Raw genomic sequence first — 16733 nt, forward strand, 5'->3', positions numbered from 1 at the left:
ATAAACTAATATTTTGGGCTAATGGATGAAGTGTGTGCTTGGGCTAATGATCTGCAAGTGTTGAAGGCTATCAAAGGGTAAAGATACTGTACATTGATGGAAATATATATGATCGATGATTTGGATAAGGTAGATGATTGGATTGAGAAGGTTTCAATGGGAAATAAAGTTATGGAAGGATTATATGAAGATATCCAAGAAATAAAGAATAAAGCTTGTTGGCAGTTTTTAGAAGTAGATAATTATTATAATGCCACTAGCCTAGAGATTTTTGAAGATGAATCAAGGAATCAACTTTCTTTAGTGTAAACAATAGTGTAGCAATTACAAGAACTAGTTGAGGTCACTTCATCTAAAGATGATGTCAGATGGATCTTCAAAACAAAAGAAGCATTAATGGAGCTAGATTCCAAATTGGTATATTTTGCAAATAGTAGGATAAAGATAAGTAATTACCACCAAGGGTACATAATAAGTATGAGACATTGGATCTACTGGAAGCTAAGGAAATCATAGAAATGATTGTAAAGTTCAAAAAACAAACATTCAGACATCATAGGGGAGAACACCCAGATGCTAGAAATTGAGTTTTGACACTTACCAAAATTTTGGTATTTTTTGATCCTATCACAAGGTGCACTTTTTCAGAGGTGCACTTTTCATGAGGTGCACCAAATCAAGAGGTGCAGATTTTTTTTTGAAGATGAAGTAGTGCATCGATAATTAACATCCAATTGCTATTTTTGAGCATTCCATGCATTGGAAACACATTTTGACAATAGTTCAACTCCTAGAAACACCTAGAGAAGGCCAAACTTTCATTTTTAGAAGTCTCAGTGACTCTTAGATCATCTAATGGCTTCTCTCTTCTTATCTTTTTTTTCTTTTATTATTTTAAGTCATGTAAAGGCTCATGCACCCATTAATTGATATAAACAAGGGTGGAGACCTACTTAACACCATTTAGAGAGTTTATTTGTATATAATTAGTTTTATTTTATTATTTTTTTAGCATGAGTTTGCATTAGAAGAGCTCTCACTCCTAACACAAAAGGAGGAGATTATTTCTTTTTTAAAAAGAGTTGTAATACGTACACAAAGCCAATATTTTGATGCAATAATAAATATTATTGGTGCTCTAATTTTGACTGTAGTAGGTAAATCATGTTGGGGTGGGTTAATTTTTTTGAATTTATGTTCATGAATGATAATGGAACTAATAGTTTTATTGCATTGTTATAATTGTGTGATCTTTTTGTTCTAGTGTTTGCCTTGTGTTAACAAATCCTGCTATTGTGATGAATTAGAAAAAGGGTCATTATTGTTCTTACATAGCATTTTGTCTCATGTACGTGCACTTTCTGTGGTTGCACGATTTGATGAATCATGAAATATTTTATTATTTTTGTTAAAGTTCCCATCGACTGTTGCACCAGTGAAGTTGAGGAATTACTGCTCCTAATTTCATTTGTTTCCTACTAGAACCTTTTGATAATTTGATTCACAGATGTGTGGTTACTTTGGTTTATGTCTGTTAGGAATCTCCCTTTCAGTAATTTGCTTTTAATTTCTTGCTACTCTATCTTTGCTATTTGTTTTTCAAATATTTCACTAAAATAGGAATTCATATAGTTGCATTAATTAGAAATTGCATTCATCATAAAAATGAAATATAAAAAAATATATTCTTTGTGGTCACATTTCAAAAAAGTTGTGCTGAATTAGTAGATACCAGCAAAGGCCTCCTTGTGAACATTCACATTTATCTTCAATTGAGCTACCCAGCAGGTTGAAAAATAACCAACCAGAACCTTGGAGTTGGTCATTGATCAACTTTTCAAGAGAGAGATTTGAGATAATTCTATTGTTAGCATCATGCAAAATGATTGCTCAACACTACCTAAGACTAGGTGACATGTTCAAGTTCGCAAGTCAGTACTGACAGTATGGATAAAGTTATGGACAAATTACCAATTACAACAGTATATAGGCAAAATAAAGTATGACAAAGAAATGGGTATTTTGGGTTAAGGATTTATTTTGTTTAGAGAATAATTAATTAACTAATTAGGGATGACATCCTAGATAGTAACCCTAAGTCAATGAAACTTAATTTTGTATTTTGACAATTGTATAAAGGTCGACTAGGCAAATAATTTGTAATTAACAAGGTATAAAAAAGATTGCTAAATGCGAACTTAAGTGTGGTACAATATGATATCGATGTAATAATATATGATGTGAATTCAAATGTATGATTAGATGAATGTAAATTTTGTCATGAGTAGCAAAGACAATATCAGACATACAAGATATCAATAGCAGTAAAGAGTTTTTTGTAATTATCTATTTGTATTGAAGGAACTATATTGTATATTGCATGTTTGGGTAGTGAGCTATTCTTGCATAACTTTTGTATTTGTACATAACAACTCCTGATAAGGTTGAGACTTCTAAAAAGGCCTCACCCTCTAACAAGGACAGAGACACTATACATATGTAATAGAATCCTAACAAGGTCAATATCTTTCACAAGATACTTTTGATTAGTGGGATTATTTTGTGGGTACCATCTCCACCGAGGTTTTCATTTGGTCAGGGTTTCCCTAGTTAACACAATATGGTGTTATTAGTTCTCTTATTGCATGGTTATGTTTATTGTTTAACATAGTTAGTTTACATTCTTATGCATGTTATAAAGTTGTTAAAGATATCTAGTTTTGCGCTCAAGTTTGTGAAATACTGATTCACGCCCCCCCCCCCCCAGTATTTCTTATTTCTAATAATTGGTATTAGAGTGCAGTTACTCAAAAGAAGTTTAATAGCTTGAGTAAGATCCATATGGATATGGAACAATTATAGAAGAACCTTAAATAAATTCTTGAGCATATTGATATTCTTACGGAAGAAAGAGATGCTTTGAAAGAAAGATATGAAGATGCTACAGACTACATTGGAAAGTTGAAAGATAAGATAGATCCTCTAATCCAAGAAAGAGCCTGAAGATCATATCAAGGATAGTGATGAAGTTTCAAGACTAAAGAAATAAAATGAGATCCTAAAGCATGAACTTAAGATTACATATATAAAGTTAAGCTTGAAGAATGATGATGGTAAATTGAATTAGATTTGAAGTATGAAAATGCAAATCTAAGATCCAACCTTACCAAAGTGACATCTAAGCTTTAGTTTATCAAGTTTTAGTATGCAAAACTTGAGAAGTATAATACTATTGTGAAAGGAGAGTTAACCCAGTTTAAGCAACAACTTGAGAGATTATATTCTAGCAATGAGAAGGTTGATGAACACATGTCATGAATATCTCATTGGAGAAAAGTTAGCTAAGAAATCTGAAGCTAGAAAAGAACCTAATCTTGAAATTCACTAGACTATGCAAGATAAAGACGATTTGGATACGATTGGGTCAAATCAATCTGATAATGCACTTAAGGAGGCTGAGAAAATCAAGTAACTTGAAGAAGTTGATGAACCTAAGCAACATGAGCAAGTTGAATCACCTAAAGAAGTGATATATGAATTCAAAGGTAGATGTTATGCATGTAATGAAGTAGGTCATATGAAAAGGGACTACAGACGTAAGTTATTTAAACCAGTCACTGATTTGTATTGTTATAATTGTCATGGTTTTGGTCATAGAGTAGTTAATTGTAAGAAACCTAAATTTGATAAGAGTAATAGGAATAGTAGAATGTCTAGAGGTATTAACACTTTAGGAAGAAGATCTGATGGAGGAAACAATGGAATGAGGAGCAACATTGTGTGTTATATAAGTGCAACAACTTTGGATATATTACAAGAAATTGCAGAGCACTTGCTAACCAGCTTGGGCCTAGATTTGGAAACAATACACCAGTATGCCAGCTGTGTAACAAAATTTGTCATATAGTGAGATTCTATATAATGGATATGAGGAACAACACAAGGAACCCAAATTTTAGAAGGAACATGAACAGAAATGCCAGAAGGAATGATAACAACACTGACAATTAGAAAGATAGTCTAAAAGAACATGTAGAAGAGTTCAAGGAAGTATTTCTCAAAGACAAAGATCTATCAAGTTCACATGTAGTGTTGGAAGAGTAGTCAAATGAAGCATCTGAATCAGTTGTAGTGATTGATTCATCTTATTTGAATTAAGCACTTTTATAAATGATCAAGCATTAAAGAGATGACAAAGAGTGAGTTAAGATATGCGCAATTAGTATGATGTAGAATGTGATGTGTAGAAGTTGTGGTTAAGTGTGTAGATGTTTTGGAATTTGTATATGGGTGCAGGAAGGAAATCAAGTCTCCTGGTAATCAGAAACAACTTTTTATTGATTGCGTACTTGCACAATTAATGTTGAGATGAATTAAAAGTGATTTAAGTGTCAAAATCAAGTTATTGAGTACTATTTGATTGTGCAATAATTAAAGGAGAGCTTTGGAGTAAATTTAAAGTGAATTCGAAAGAGTTTTCAAGTGAAAACTGAAGCAAGCCCTCATTCCATGAAACAAGGTATTTTTCATGTGCATAGTCATTATTTGAAGTGTTAATTTGAAAAACGAAAAAGTCCTACAATATGTGATGTGAATGAGAGGCCTAGATATAAGTTCAAGAAACACAATCCATATGTTTCTTTGGAAGATGATCCCCTAGGAGCCTTTTCATAAGCTCCCCACAATGTATTACATGTCAAGGATATTAGAGTGTACATTCATTGCAAATTTGAGAGCATTGGTGATAGTGACATTCATAATGACTTAGACCTGGTTTGTAACAACGATTTGTCTTTGAAATAAGGGTTTGAGTATTTGAATGATTTGAACTTAGTCAAACATATGTTTTATACAAACTTTGATAATCATGAGTGAAGTAGAATCATTCTTAAAAAAATTCATGAGGATATGTTCTGGGTAGGTGACATCCCTATTATGATTGATAATGAGTTGATCCACACGCTTACTAGTTTAAGAAATGATGGTTGTAACTCAATGAATGAGAAAAATGTAAAGAAATTGGTATAAATCAACATTAAGACTAAGTATGATGGAAGAAACATGACATTAGACCTAATAACTAAGACAGAAGTAAGACTAATCAGTAAGATCATTGGCTACAAGATGAACTATAGTTCTAGATTAAATTCAACACCTACTGGATTCATCCATGCGGCTTATTTGATAACTGTGAAGAAGGAAAAGGTCAATATGTGTGAAATCCTAAGACAATAATTATTGGATAATATAGATAGGCTAAAGAAGACAAAGAATGTACTATTCAGATTTGAATCATTGTTAGCACATCTATTCTTCCAAGTGATTAGAAGTTTCCTTGGTATGCCTAATCATGAATGAGATATTTATAAGTGCGCTATGAGCATAATAACCCACTACTATAGGAAGTAATTAGAGGATAGAATGATAGATGATATACAAGGATGATGATTTTTTTTCAATCAACAATGAAACATAGATTCAAAATACCACCATCATTGGTTGAGAAATAAAAGAATGACATTTGTTTCATGACAGAGACTGATGTAACATGCATGGAAGTAGTTGAACCTAGAGTCAAATTCATTGATCCTATGGGGTATGAAATAACTGAGGAACTTATAGAAGAATATGCAAACATAGTCTTGAAATTTGAGAGAGACAATGAGTGTCCTAGATGGGGCACCTTTGAAGAAAAAATTAAGGAAGTTCATAGTGAATTTCACAACAAAGAATTTAAGAAGAGAGTAGACAAGAAGATTGATGCAATCTTGAAAGAATCTGGTATGGCAAGAGAGGAATACAAGGAAGCAATGTGAATTGCTATGGAGACAAGAGAAAGTGGCCAAACTAAGGTATTAATGGAAAAATCATTAGCAGTTGATAGTGGGTTATCACAAGGGGTCACCATAGTTGGACCATTAGCCAATGCACCCTATACAATAATGTCACAAGTGCAACCAAAGGTTTAGACATTATTATAGAAAGCAAAAGATGAAGAAGTAAGTATTACCAGAGTTCAAATAGTTATCCCGCTTAGCACTAGGAGGTATGCAAGGTTAACTGAGGTCAAACAAGAGCAATTTGAGTCTCCTTCATGAAAATAAAACAAAACAGATGACTAGTGGACCGAGAAAGAAACCAAAAACTCTACATATAGTTGAGTTTGAGGAAAGACGAGGAAACAAAGATAAGAAAGGAATAACAATCAAAGGAAGAGGTACAGACACCATATGGAAGAAAGCCTTGGAAATGAAAGGTTGGAACTCTGAATGTTGCAATTATAGATAACAGTAAATTTGTCAAGTTAAATAAGTTTTATGATCTGTATAACGACATGGATAGATTACAGTTGGAGAATGTTGTTGTAAAACACATGATTTTGACAAAAAAAGATTTGAGGATATTTAGAAATAGATACCAAAATATTTGTATTATAGGTTGGTTAATAGAAAGAGAAGAGTTGTTGATGAGGATAAGGGAATAAGAAATAATCAGATAAGAAAGTTATGTGAAATAAATAGTGATGAAGACTTTGAGAGAATAATGAAGGGTATTGCTCCCTTATTGAGAAATAAGAGGAGATCAATATTGTTGCTGGGAGGAAATTATGAAGAAGTTAATAAGGAAACATAACATGCAATTGTTGAGTTCATGACCTCCACACCTAGTTATGAACAAGAAAGCAAGGATTTAGGGGGAGAAATCCCTACAGTGGTAGAGAAGATAGAAGACAAAACACCATCAACTAAGCCTGCGATAGTAGCAGTAACCTTACCAGAGACATCTACAACACCAGTACTAGTAGTAATATCAATGGCAGAGGTTTTGAAGGATGCAATAATGATAGAGTCAACGCTATAGGTAACCATTTTTAATGATACCATACAAGTGGATAGTACAAGGACTACCATTGATATCGAAGAGGTTTTTTTTTAAGGACTGTGGACAATCCATTGTTGACAATTTGGTCGACTATACCAGTTCAGATAATGGAGAAGATAGAAATGAAGGAGAGGAGAAGAAAAAGAGAGAAGAGGAAGAAAGAAAGAAATAAACTGAGAAGGATATGGAAGAAAAGAAAAAGGAAGAAGAATTAAAGAGTAAAGTTGAAGATGCAAAGAAGTAAAGAGAAGATTAAGAGAAGAAGAAGCAAGAGGAAAAAGAAAGAAGGAAACAAGAAGACGAAGAAAAGAAAAGACAAGAAGATACAGTTAAGAAAAATTGGAAGGTAATAATGCAAGAACCTGCATTTTTACCTAAATTAAAACATACATAGACAAAATTTGGCAAAGTACTATTTCATCATGAGGCATATATCTTACTACAAACACCAGATAAAGGTAAATATACACTACAATCAACATTAGAAAATTTATCTGGAGATGATGGTGATTAGCTAGGCTTGATATCATCTTTAAGAAAACTACTTGAGAGAAACAAGAAGGTGAAAAGTCTTGAAAAGACTTTGGGAGAAGTTTAAGAAAAGTTGCAAAAGGTTATATCAATTAGGATTATAGAAACATATCTACAAAAAAGAATAATAGAATTGATCTTTGTTTTTGATAATGAGTTTACTCAATAATTAGAAGTAGTGAACCAAGCATAATCAAGCATGATGCATAGTTGTTTGATACATTATGCATAAATATCAGGAATGACTTGCAAACACTTGATACTCGTATCGAGGAATTGAAAAGATATTTGGAAGAAGGAAGAAAATTGTATGTACAGTGCACCCTGTCATACAATCATATCAAGGATATAAATGATGAGTTAAATGCAAAGATGCATGAGTTGCATAATTTGGCAAGGGAGCTACAACACCTTGATATGAAGATTGAAGATATTGAGGCATATATTGCATAGATTCATGATGAAATTAAGATCATTGAATGAGAAAGGATTTGGTAATAAAGAGGTTCTCTTTGTTAAGAGAACATTTGACCTTAAAGATCAACAATGTACAGAATTAGTTGGATCAATGTCTTGCAGCAAAGACATCTTATGAGAAGTTTGTATATTCTTATCTGAATGTAATAGAAGTGAAATCCTATGGCTTATGCATGCTTATTAGCATATCAGAGTAAGTCAAGGGCACTTGGAAGAAAGAGTTTGAAAATCTAAAGTCAAGCTTTATAGACCATGTTTCCAAAATATTAAACTTTGCATGAAGGAAAGGTAATACAATTTTGATTTGTACATAAGTTTTGGCACCTTTGTCATTGATGTCAAAGGGGGTAAAAAAAAATGTATATAAATATAAGTAAGGGGGAGTAAATATATAAGTTAGTATTACAATCAAAGGGTGAGTTATAATGCAATTAGGAGATACAAGGCAAGATGGTAAATATGTAATGATTCACAGTTTTGAAATTTTGAAACTTTGTAAAGACCAAATAGTTTGAAGATTTTGTTTCTAAGACTTAGCTAATTTTCCATATGTTGCCATTAATGCCAAAGGGGGATTTGTTGGAAATTTGGCTAGGTTAGACTATTTGATGTTGTAATTTATGTCAATGCATCAGTTGTGAGAAGAGGGCATATCATGAAGATGAAGGCATGACAATTTTACTTAGAAAATTATCTAAGTATCACTCAGTATATCTAGCAAAATAGATAGAGTTTTGATCAGCATGGTTTATAAAGGTGATATTGTCATGCATGAAGCTATGTATGACTACCTAAGACTATGATGATGACATGTTCAAGTTTGTAGGTTAGTTCGAACTATTGGCATACTTTAGGTACACCATTTTTAAACTTTTAAAGTCGATCTCATAAAGAATTTCTCCAAATGTTTATGGTTTTTCCTAACCATATTTCTATGAAGTTTCAATGTTCTAACTTATTTGATGTAGAGGTTCCATGGATTCAGCTTTTGACTGTTAGAAAAATTAGTTTCATTGTAAACACATGTTTTGTGAAGATCTATTGTCTATGAAGATTGAATAAAGGCCGAGAAACATAACAGATGAAAGTCCAGAATGTAGATCTAAAATTGGAAGGAAAGCATTTGAAGAGATGAATAGAAGAAGAAATCTATGCCAAGAAAAGAGTGAAATTATTACTAAATTAGAGAAGTCATTTTCAAATTTTCCATTGGAGAAGCAAAATTTTCAATTTTCACCAAAGGGAAAGCATAGCAAAAAACTCATTTTTTGCTATGCCTTTTGCAGTCAAAGTTTAGTTTTCCACATGAGCAGAGAAAAGGCAAATCTCAATCCATAATGAAGATATATGGGGTCTATTATCAAGATCACTCCAGAAAAGTAATTTATGAATCAATCTACATCAAAATTGTACCCAGTACATGGAAGTGGAAAATTGAAGATTGGGTGCACTTTCCACACTCAAAAATGAAATTTCCACCAAGTATCAAATCAACAATAGAGAGATGGAAAAGAGCTCTTGATTAAAAAAAAATGATGATCTAATAATGATTTATCTCTTGAAGATTTGGACATCAACATGACATTAAATATGAAGTGGAAAATTCATTTTCTATTATGCCTTTCACAGTCAGGTTGGAGTTTTCCAAAAAAGGGAGAAGACAAAAGTCAAATTTCCACCAAGAATGAATTGGAGTGTTCTATAACCAATGAATTGGTAGCAAGGAAGAAGTATTACTTGTTAAATTTTTCACAAAGTGTAGTTGTTACTAGAATGTGCAAATTTCACCTACAACAAAGAAACAAAAAATTGAGGACTTGATACGCTTTTTGACCTTCATTCGAGATTTTCTACCGTAGGCATTCTAGAGACTCGCTCCCAAAATTTAGTAGAGAATCAACATGGTAAGAATGAAGGATAACATACTAGAAAATTGAAGACATCTAGGTTACAAAGCATGTGAAAGAAGAGTGGTTGGTAACTTTATTTTATCAATTCTGATTTTTGTAATAGTCATATAGACCAGCATTCAGTAGCTCGTATCTTTTGACTCAATTTTTTTTTTTTTACCGCTTTGGTCAGAATGTAGAAAATTAGGTTTGGAAAATTATATCCAAAAATGAGCTCGATCTAATGAAGGAAGAAAAAGATATGCCCCTCAAAACATGACCCATTTTTACTGGCAGCAGTAGTTATTTTTTTGTCTGCCCAACAATGGAAAGATTTTGGTATTGATTTAACATATTTAAATGTCAATTGTTAAAATATAATTTAAATATGTTAAGATATATCATTATTAACTTTAAAGTTAATAAGCATATCAATTTTCAAAAGAAAAAAGATGAGAAATCAAAGAGACAAGAGTCAGTTATAGAACTGAAAAGTCACCAAAACAAACCAAATGACTGCTGGAGAATGTATTTATTGTAAAACCTCTTTGTTAGAGAAAGGGGGAATTTTTCTTTTGCAAATAGTTGGAGAGTTGGAGTAGAGGGGATAAAACATTTTATTTTGTCATTTCACTTTATGTATTGGAGTTTTCTATTTTGATCTCTGTAATAGATTTGACATAAGTTGCAGGCATTTAAAATTAGAGCATCGTATTTGTGTGTTGAAAATAAAGAAGGGTTTCATTTTTGAATCTGAGTATTTGAATGTTATCTTTCTGATTATAATCAATCAGAGAATTGATGTATTTGAGTTTTCAGCACTTTCTTGTATCTTGAGTCAAAAGTTGAATCTGTTGTAAATCATAGAATTTGCATCAATTCCTATCACAGAAATTAGATCAAATTTATCTTCTTTCTACATTGCATTTGCATAAGTAGTATTCATATTGCATCACAAATGCTAGGGAGTCATAGGTATTCTGAATTCTTGGAGTCAGTTAGGTTTGGAATTGTATTTCATTGCCTGAGTTAGTTCTGTCTAGGGCTAGCTTAGTTTTCCTCTTCCTTTTCTCGGGTTAAGAATGTACCCAGTTAGTTTAGGAATCAAACAAATTCATTGCATGTCATTCATAAGGGACTTGTACCTTTCTATTTAGAGGAAATCTATCAACTCAATGATATATTTTCCAACTGTTCGTAGATGATCATTTCTTTTAGATTTGGGCATTTGGGAGTTTATTGAAAAAGAACAATCTATTTACCAACAGATTTTTGGCGACTCTGTTGGGGAAGTGGAAAAGAAGATAAGTGCCAAAGATTATTTCCTCTGTTTTATTATTATCTTTGTTATCTAGAGATTGGAAACTCTGTTATTGATTCTCATAATTTTTGGTTAAGGAGTCCAATGCTTTCATTTTTAGAATTGTTATTACATTTACTTGCAAGAGATTGGCAACTCTGTTATTAAATGACCATGCTTATTAAATTTGTGAAAGGAAGGAGGCCAGGCCCTTTCTTATTGAACTTCATCAAACTCATAATCTAGTTTTGTGTAATCTTTTTGACACTCTTAGAGAAAGCATTACCTATGGAAGAAAAGTGAAATTGAGCCTTGAAGAAAACCATGTACCGATTCTCCTTTGGAGACGTGTTCGTGCCAGGTATCACAAATTGAAAGAGCTAGAAGTGAAAACAAAGTTATTGTAGCACTGTAAAGAAAGGGTGTTCCAACTAAGTGAAGAATTAAAGGTGGATGATGATGAAGTTTTAGAAGTTCCACCTGATAATGTTTCTTATAAATTTTCAATCTTGAGTGAACACGACATTCAGCCAAAGAAACAAATAAAATATATTACCTACTAACAAAGAAATAGATGTCGAAAGTGATCCAAATCTGCAATTCCTTTGGGTTTCTTTTAAAGAAAGTATTTCTAAAGGTGAAAAGAAGGGATTGAGTTTCTCCCAAGATCATCAATCTACCCTAATGCTAAATTGTGTGATCCAAAGGTATTTCAATGTACAAGATCAAAGAAAAGGAAAATATGTTTCAGCAAATTTGAAAAACCAGTAAATAAAGAATCTCTATCTACAAGTTGCTTGTTCTTGGAGAGCAAGAAACATCCCAGTTTCCAGATGCACCAATTTTGATGAACAAGGAGATTCTTGAATACAGTAATGAAATGGTAAGTGAAGTTGAAAAAGAAGATTTGTCCATGCTTTCTTTTTCTCCTATTGTTGAAAATTTTAGATTTAAAAAGAATAATGAAGATCATGTTTTGCATAACATTAATTATGAAAGTCAGCCTTTGGTTTACACACACGTGGAATACAAAACTTATAAGTTTGAAGAAGATAATAGAAGGGATGATTTTCAATCTACACAAATTCACAAAGAGCTTGTGTTAGAATCATTTTCTTTTGAAGAGAATGTCGAGTTGAGTATTTTGATGAACTATGTATCGATGAATATCATATTAAGTCTGAAAAAGTAGCTGAAGAAGTGGTTGCAAGAACATATTTCAAACAAAGATCTTTGATGGCTAATGAAGTGGTGCATCATCATGAAGAAGAAGAAGTGTTGGATTACATATTTCTTTGTCATGAAATGGAAGTTAATCAATTCCTAATGCCTGCTAAACAAGAGTCTTCTTTTACAGCTAATTCAAGTATCGAGAATCTCAATTCAGATAAATTTTTTTTAGATTTGATAGCCATAAAAAATGATGAATTTATTCCGAATTGGATTGATCCTATGAGTAATGAAAGTTCACACTTTTTCAACTTTGGCTTGGATTTTAAATTTTTTACTAAACTTGATCATGGTGGATGTCAACATGGTGCCATAACTTTTCCAGAATCACTTGAATATTCTAATTTTTCCAATCTTGATTTAGATGTTGAAATCTCTCTTAAAAGTGATATTGTCAAAGGAGATGAATGTGGGTACATTTTAGTATCATTTTCATAATCTTTTGAATATTTTTCTTCACAGAAAATGGTCGATTATGCAAGAAGTAATGTGTAGGAAGGTATGAAAGAATCATAAGTTTATAACAAAGCATCGTTGTTTGGAAAAGATTTCTGGGCCACATACTTTTAGCATGCTTCTAGATTCACTTTAAATTATGATGAAGTTGTCAAAGGGCAATGGTTTTGGTTCAACTTGTTGGAGCACAATTTTTTTTTCAAAAAGGATCATACTTCTCCCTTTTGGTTAATGGTCACGAAGAAGAGCAACTTATGCAGGAATATCTTCTAGTATGTAATGATGAATGTTTGCATAATTTACATTTTCAGCCTGATTGTTTGAATGATGAAGATTTCAGCTTTGTTGAAAATAAAGAAAGTTTCAGTTTTAAATTTGACCTAATGGTGGTAGAAAGTAGTATTCATGAAATATTAGTTTCAACAATTCATCATGAGAAAACTCTACCACATGAAGAATTTGTCAGTTTTAATTTTTCTTTTGAGTGTCAAAACAAAAATATGGATGAAGTCGTAGAAGTTAAAAGGTTATAGTAGTTGGTACCATTAATGATTTCAGCAAGCACATTGTTGTGTGAGGAAGAAGTCACATCTCAACCCTTACTAGTCATTGGAGAAAAGAATGCCTCTATAAAGATTTCAAGTATTGATTCACCTTATATCCCTCTTTTGAAGGAAGAATTTCCAGATTTAATGTGTGAGTAGAATGATGAAGTTGTTTCGGTTAAAGTCGACACATTTAAAAAATCATGGCTTTATTTTGGAGACATGTTGAGTTTTGGATGTTTTTTTATTTATGATACTCCCAAGAGTGTAAATGATAAAGATGATGCAGTCTTTCCTTTGGAGTTATGGGTGAATCATTTAAGTCAATTTGAAGTTGGGAATGTCCCCCAATCTTCCATGTAAAAAAATAAAAAAATGCTAGAAGTCTATGATAAAACATGACTCTTTGAGTATAATATTTTGCTTGCAAGATTTCTTCATTTTGTTGAGTTGATTTTCAGAATTGAAGGGGTCATCAAACTATAGTTGAGATGGATTACTTCATTGGGATATCATGGATTGTTCCAGAATGGCTCCTTCTTCTCACAACCAGTTAATGGTCATGTATTAGTTTCTTCCAAATCCCTTTCGTTTTGGTGAGGTCTCCTCACTAGTGTTTGTAAATATGTTTGCTTTTCCAATTTTAGTGTTCCTAGTTTAGCCTTTCTCTTTGTGTTGTTGTTTGTTGTTAAATTTTGGTTTTGGCCTTGCTCCCTTCCACCCTCCTAGAAAGCAACTATTTTTTGACCTCATTTTGCCTAGACTCTATAGTCCAATGGATAAGGCACTTGTTTTTACTAGAGATGTTGGATTCTCTATGCACTCTACAATACATATTCCCCAGTTAGAACTAGTTGTAGGTGTACTTTAGGTACACCATTTTCAAACTTTTAAAGTCAACCCCATAAAGAATTTCCCTAAATGTTTATGGTTTTTCCTAACCATATTTCTATGAAGTTTCAATGTTCTAAGGTATTTGATGCAGAGGTTCCATGGACTCAGCTTTTGATTATTAGAAAATTTAGTTTCACTATAGACACATGTTTTGTGAAGATCTATTATCTATGAAAATTGAATAAAGGCTGAGAAACATAACAGATGAAAGTCTAGAATGTAGATCTAAAATTGGAAGGAAAACATGTGAAGAGAAGAGTAGAAGAAGAAATCTATGCCAAGAAAAGAGCGACATGTTTACTAAAATGGAGAAGTCATTTTCAAATTTTCCATTGGAGAAGCAAAATTTTCAATTTTTGCCAAAGGGAAAAGCGTAGCAGAAAACTCATTTTCCACTACGCTTTTTGTAGTCAAAGTTCAGTTTTCCACATGAGGAGACAAAAGACGAGTCTCAATCCATAATGAAGATATATGGGGTCTAGTATCAAGATCACTCCAGAAAAGTAATTTATGAATCAATCTACATCAAAATTGTGCCCACTACATGGAAGTGGAAAATTGAAGATTGGGTGTGATTTTTGCACTCAAAAATGGAATTTCGACCAAGTATCAAATCAACAATAGAGAGATGGAAAAGATCTCTTAATTGATTAAACAAAGAATGATAATATAATAATCATTTATCTCTTGAATATTTGAACAACATGACATTAAATATGAAGTGGAAAATTCATTTTCTACTACGCCTTTCACAGTCAGGTTGGAGTTTTCCACAAAAGGGAGAAGACAAAAGTCAAATTTCCACCAAGAATAAATTGAAGTGTTTTATAACTAGTGATGTGGTAGCAAAGAAGAAGTGTTACTTGTTAATTATTTACAAAGTGTAGCTATTACTAGAATGTGAAAATTTCACCTATAACAAAGAAGCGACAAACTGAGAACTCAATACGCTTTGTAAGCTCCATTCGCAATTTTCCACCACAAGCATTCCAGAGAATCACTCCCAAAATTCAGCAGATAATCAACATGGTAAGCATGGAAGATAACATAGTGGCAAATTGAATACATTTGGGTTACAAAGCATATGAAAGAAGAGTGGCTGGAAATATTATTTTATCAATTCTAATTTTGTGATAGTCGTATAGACCAACATTCAATAGATATCTTTTGACTCGATGATTATTTTTCTAATTGCTTTGGTTAGAATGTACAAAATTAGGTTTGGAAAATCATATCCAAAAATGAGCTCGATCCAATAGTGGAAGAAAAAGATATGCCCCTAGAAACATGACCCATTTTTACTGGCAACGGTATTTATTTTTCTATCCACCCAATAAAGGAAAGAGTTTGATATTGATTTAACATATTTAAATGTCAATTTTTAAAATATAATTTAAATATGTTAAGATACATCATTATTAACTTTAAAGTTAATAAGCATATTAGTTTTCACAAGGAAAAAGATGAGAAATCAAAGAGACAAGATTCGATTACAGAACTAAAAAGTCACCAGAAGAAGCCAAATGATTGCTGGAGAATGCATTTATTGTAAAACCTTTTTGTTAGAGAAAGAGGGAATTTTTCTTCTGCAAATAGTCGGAGAGCTAGAGTAGAGATGATGAAACATTTTATTTTGGCATTTCACTTTATATATTGGAGTTTTCTATTTTGATCTCTATAATAGATTTGACATAAGTTGCAGGTGAATAAAATCAGAGCATTGTATTTGTGAGTTGAAAATAAAGAAGGGTTTCATTTTTGAATTTGAGTATGTGAATGTTATCTTTCTGATTATAATCAATCAAAGAATTGATGTATTTGAGTTTTGAGCACTTTCTTATATCTTGAGTCAAAAGTTGAATCTATTGTGAATCGAATAATTTGCATTGATTCCTATCACAGAAATTAGATTAGATTTCTCTTCTTTCTGCATTGCATTTGCATAAGCAGTATTCATATTGCATCACCAATGTCGGGGAGTCATAGGTATTGTGAATTCTTGGAGTTGGTTAGTTTCATAATTGTATTTCATTGACTGAGTTAGTTTTGTCTACGGTTGACTTGGTTTTCCTCTTTCGTTCTCAGGTTAAGAATGCACCCAACTAGTTTAGGAATTAAAAAATTCATTGCATACCATTTGTAAGGGAGTTGTACCTTTCAATTTAGAGGTAATCTATCAACTCAATGATAGATTACCCAATTGTTGGTAGATGATCATTTTTTTCAGATTTGGGCATTTGGGAGTTTATTAAAAAAGAATAATTTGTTTACCAACACAAACAATACAGATAAAGTTGTGGACATATTACCAATTGCAACAATATATGGGCAAAATAGAGTATGATAGAGAAATGGTTATTTTGGGATAATAAATTATTTTGTTGACAAAAAAATACTTAACTAATTAGGGACAACATCCTATATGGTAACCCTATGTCAACAGAAGTTAATTTTGTATTTTGATAATTATATGAAGGTTGACTAGGCAAATACTTTATAATTAGCAAGGTATAAAGAAAGATTGCTAAA

This window comes from Cupressus sempervirens, chromosome 5 (genome assembly GCF_028749045.1).
Source record: "Cupressus sempervirens isolate cs-2001-9-10 chromosome 5, ASM2874904v1, whole genome shotgun sequence".
Classification (NCBI taxonomy): Eukaryota; Viridiplantae; Streptophyta; class Pinopsida; order Cupressales; family Cupressaceae; genus Cupressus; species Cupressus sempervirens.